Here is a 5068-nt window from a genome sequence, read left to right as displayed (position 1 = left end):
TGGTCTCCTGACCTTCTGAACTTCACGACTCTGGCGAGACTGAAGTATCCGGTTAAGGTGAAGGGTAATGGGATTTTTATTAGGTTTTCGGTGAATTAATGAGTATAAATTTACACGTATTTACACGCACGCGCACACACGTACGCACACATACACTCATTTAAAAAAAAAAAGAGAGAGAGAGAGAGAGAGAGAGAGCAATGAAGATAAAATGTTGAATCGGTAAGACTACCGAATGAACGATTATGAGCTCTCTCTCTCTCTCAAAAAAAAGAAAAAAAAAGACACTATTTTCATGCTAGATGGATTGTTGATAAGACCTACCATACATGCGACAACTGAAGAGGCGTCTGTCCCCCTTGTATAGAGAGGCCAGGGTTGTTCCATTGATTGATGAATTCAGTTGTTGCTCTTTCAATTCTTGGTAAGTACAAATAATGCAAAGTAAATGCCATTCATCCAGCGAGCCGGTGGGGGACAACATCCAGATAACTTTCTCAGCTTTGAGGAGCTAATCCTGTTTATTCTGTTGAAAAATATTTACCCTGTTTTGGAGAATATACTCTCAGGAGAGACTGACATTGCGACAATGCACATACATCCCAGCCTATGTGTTCTCTTGTATGACTTGTCTTCCACGTTTGCCTTGACTCAGGAAGCTTGCCATTTTCCACCGCTTCAAGTCATCTGCCAAACACAAAGGTCAAACAACTCCTCGCACACCTTAATGTTTCACATTGCTCTTTTCAGCTTGCTGTGCATGTATGTTTACAGTCAAGTTGAATGTCAGCTTGTAGGTCACATATGGCAGGTAGATCGCAGCTTTTTGAAGTCGACATTACCAGTTTGCTTTGCGTGTCTTACACATAACAGCTTTTTCATGTTATTTTCACAGCTCACCTGTACTATATTCAATTTGTGTGTGCGTGTTTATTTGTTCTTTTTTTTTTTTTTTTTTTTTTTTACATATATTGTACCTGAATATATGGCAGACAAAGGAAGAAAATGGCAAAAGCAAATCAAAATACGTTTGAATCATATTGAGCTTTTATATTTAATTCACTTGGGAAACCGATAGATTATGATGATATAATGCACACCATTGAGATTTAGTGGAAAGACAACGCAATATAAATGTTTTATTTCTGTTTTTATATGGTTTAAAAGTATTTGATTTTTTTTAAGGTATCTTGTGTAATTGTGTCTTACAATTAACTGTAAGAACCTTGTGTTTTTTCTTGTGGGTACCGAAGCTCTTGATTAAAAAAAAAAAGGAAAAACAATATCAAGATGAAGGTGTTTGAATTAAAAAAAAAAAAAAAGTAGCAAAACTATGTTGATAATGGAAGAGACAAACGTGGACTTAATGTGAAATACACCAGTCCATTCAAAGGTAGGCAAAATATCACAGTAACACAGTAACTATGTTTACATGCAGTAAATAACCCTTTTTGTCATGTGCTGAAGGTTGGATCCCAAAGCACAGACACAAATAAGATTTTAACTATTTATTCATATCGAGAGGTGTGGAACAAACTTGACTAGACCAGAAACAAAGAGAGTTGCACAGAGGGACAGAAAGCAATAATCCGGCAAACACACACAATTCTCAGACTGCTACTACAGACAGTGAATCGATCCGATTGGTTATGGCTAAGTAAAGGACTAAAGATCAACATCACATAGGTCCAGACATCACCTAAAGAATTAAAGATTGACATCACACAACATCACATAGCGTCTTTCCAGTTGAATCCAGATGATGGTTACATCAGTTCAAAACAGACACTTGACCTCACGGTCATGAACCCAAACTTAACAGGTCATGAACTCAAACTTAACCATGGTGTGACCCCAGACAGTCAAGACCCAAACATTATCCTTGGATGACCCGAGTCATGACACTTCTAAAACCCGTTTATTGGCAATGTTTTGAAATGCCATGCAAACATTCGCAATAATAGGAATATGGTTTGATTCGGGTTTTGATTCCAGGGGGATGGGGGGAAGCACGAACATCTTACCAGCTAAAAATGCACGAAGCTCCTCTCGCTGTTAAACTTTCAACAAGGAAACGGTGAGTAATTCTTCAAGAACATAATTAATTGCAGTGTCCATTCGTCCATGTTAGATTTTGTTTGTTTGCTCCGGCATCGGCGGTTTCGTCACAGCTGCATGTTCCGCCCCCAACACAATGTCACTCTGTGATTGGTCCGAACCACATGGATGGCAATCAACGGACGTATTCTCAGGAGTTGGTGAACTCACAAATAATGCAGGTATTCATCTTGCAGAGTAAGCTTAGCAGCATTGGCTATCATTGTGTGACTGAGAATGCGGCAACAATCTAAAAGGACTTTTTAAAGTAGAAGGATGAAAAGTGTAATACCAATTAATGTAATTTTTGTCCACTTTTTAAGAGTTGATTGGTTCACATACTTCACATTTCTGCCCACATATTATTCAGCATGGAGTTTATCAGCCATGATATGACACTAAGCAAAGTAATACTAAACGCTCACAACTCCCACTTGCTCACAGTCGCCTTGTGCGTCACTGTTTAATTGGAGTGGCTGTGTGATAGTTGACTATCAGAGAATGACTGTTTGTGCTGAGTGATTAGCGCAACGGCTGGCTGCTCCACTAATTCCAAAGCTCAGTGTGAGTGACTGGCTGGCTAAATGATTTACACACAAGTGAATGGTCCTAAGACTCACAGACAGCCTTCTGGCAAGGTTCACTGTTAACGTTTGTTTGTTTGTTTGTTTGTTTGTTTGTTTGTTTGTTTGTTTGTTTGTTTGTTTGTTTGTTTGTTTTTCCAGTGGTCAATGAGGAATCTCAACAGCAGATTTCATGATTGAAATTCGTACAGGTTGCCTTCTGCAGGACATTTTTTTTTTTAAAGAAAATTCCATCATCGTCATACTTATGTTTAGTTAAATCTGTTTAGTCCACTTTTTCAAGTTATATTGTTTGAATTTTTCACCAATTGTACATTAAGTTTTGTATAAACATGAAAATTTGCTATATTTTTTTTTTATCCGTTTTAACATGATCCATTGCCTTCACCCTATTATTGTAAACTATAAATTTTCATGTCAAAATAAATACAGAATTCAATTAGTAAGGTTGCATTTGTTGGCGCTACCACAGTCAATATGGTTAAATCACATAGATACTGTAAATAACCATTGGGGGGAGCTTCGGCCGATTGAGTGCATGAGGTAACCCTGTTTGACTCCAATACCATAATCATTACTCGCCCAATGTGTTGCCTATTTTGACATGGATTGGTTTGTTTGGAACATCAGACATGCAGTTATGGATCTTATGATACGTTGCACATGGGTACTTTTATAATTGTGGCTTTCATATCATATTCAGTGTAAAAGAAGGAGCCGTTCTTTGTCTTCTTCGTTTTAAGATGAAGAACGTTAGTCATGGCAACTTAGTTTCATTTTCAACAAGGATCTAAAAGGCTCATGAATATTGTGGAAATGTGCAACTTGTTGCTTTTGTGAGGTACGCTGATACTGACGACATTTATATGCAAATACTAGTCTGCAAAGTTTTGGAGGAGAAAACAAAAGGAGAGGACATATTTGATGTTGTCAGTGCTATTTTCTGTGAAAACGGTTTGAGCTGGAACTCCTGCAGCAGCATCAATGACGGGCAGTGTGAAAGGACTAATAGTGCGCACTAAAAAAAGAAATCCCTACATGATGAGGACTCACTACACACGGAGGCGTTGGCATCCTAGAAAATGAGCCCCGTGTTACATGACATAAACAGCAGCATCAATGTTATTAATTTCATTAATTCAAGGCCGTATAATGCACGACTGTTTCGCCACTTCTGCAGAAATATGAGCGCTGAACACACAACTGCGGCTAGAGTGCTCAGGCTCTTCTACTCAACCATTTGTTGGAATTAAGATCCGAAGTACACACCTTTCTGACTGAGCGCAGACCTGGACTAGACAACATGTTGTGATAATCTTTTATTGTGGCATTGCATTGTTCACACAATCAGAAGGGTTGTACTTGCCACCTCTCATATTCCATCACAGTTCTTCTTCGGTTATATTAATCCCAATGGTCGTGCCAAATTTTCATATACTGAGAGCAGATACAATCCTCAGTGCACTATATTAGTAGACCAGCTTCCACATCGACAACTGTTTTAGTAGTGTTGGGGGATCAAGGTCGAGTGATGGGGCGTCACGTAACGTGCCAAGGCTTCAGAGCGTGTGGGGAGTAATCCAGGAAGAAATTTCTGAAGCACATTTCGAGGCATGATTTATTCTGGGCAAATGACATCACAGATGACGTGTGACATCATGGGTTTGGGAAATGGTTCGACTTTTGCAGAGTTTCACACATATTAAGCGCAATGCTTCTCCGCAAAAGTTGCGTGTCAGGCCGTTGCAAATTTGCCCGCAACACGCTTTATCATTATTATTGTTTTGTTTTGTTTTTTTGTCATGGAGGTTGCTAAAAAAAAAAGAAGAAGAAGGTTATCCTCAGTTTGGCAACAATAATGGAATGACGCGTTACTTTAAAAAAATTGCGTCATTTGCATTGCAAGGTGAAGTGCTTGTGCGCTAATGTCGTACACCAACAAACAGATTTGTTAACATTTATCTATCATAACAACTATTAGTACTCATAAGCACTATCTCCATAACTTCAGTATCCATAAGCACAGTTCCCATTGTCTCAGTTTTCATGCAATTGATGCCTCATTATTTTCTAATATATTTGCTATGGGATTAGCCTACTACTTTTCATAACGTTACATTACCTACACCAGGTGTGTCAAACATAAGGCCCGGGGGCCGGATCAGGCCCGCAATGGGGTTTTATCCGGCCCGCGAGATAGTTTTGTAAAGTTAAAAAAAAAAAAAAAAGTAATGTCGGCCCAATTAATCAGCCGGCCACAATCAAAGCTTATAAATTCAGAATTACACAAGTAAGTCTCAGTTGAGCAATGCAACTTGTACATGGAATTGCTCTGAATGTCAAACACAATTTAAAGTTAGTTTGTTTAAAAAATAAAAAACATGAAT

At 38.5% G+C, this 5068-nt stretch overlaps 1 long non-coding RNA gene across 1 annotated transcript; it reads left to right on the top strand.

Annotated features, from left to right (window-relative positions):
* Positions 1 to 1799: 1799 nt before the first annotated feature.
* Positions 1800 to 3564, top strand: LOC144031667 (uncharacterized). Its single transcript, XR_013287579.1, has 3 exons — positions 1800 to 2077; positions 2172 to 2279; positions 2823 to 3564. It is a non-coding gene; the product is annotated as an uncharacterized LOC144031667 (long non-coding RNA).
* Positions 3565 to 5068: the final 1504 nt, after the last annotated feature.

The sequence above is a fragment of the Festucalex cinctus genome, chromosome 12, assembly GCF_051991245.1.
Source record: "Festucalex cinctus isolate MCC-2025b chromosome 12, RoL_Fcin_1.0, whole genome shotgun sequence".
Taxonomy (NCBI): domain Eukaryota; kingdom Metazoa; phylum Chordata; class Actinopteri; order Syngnathiformes; family Syngnathidae; genus Festucalex; species Festucalex cinctus.
Note: the sequence above shows the minus strand (reverse complement) of the source record. Positions and strands in the feature narration are given on the sequence as shown.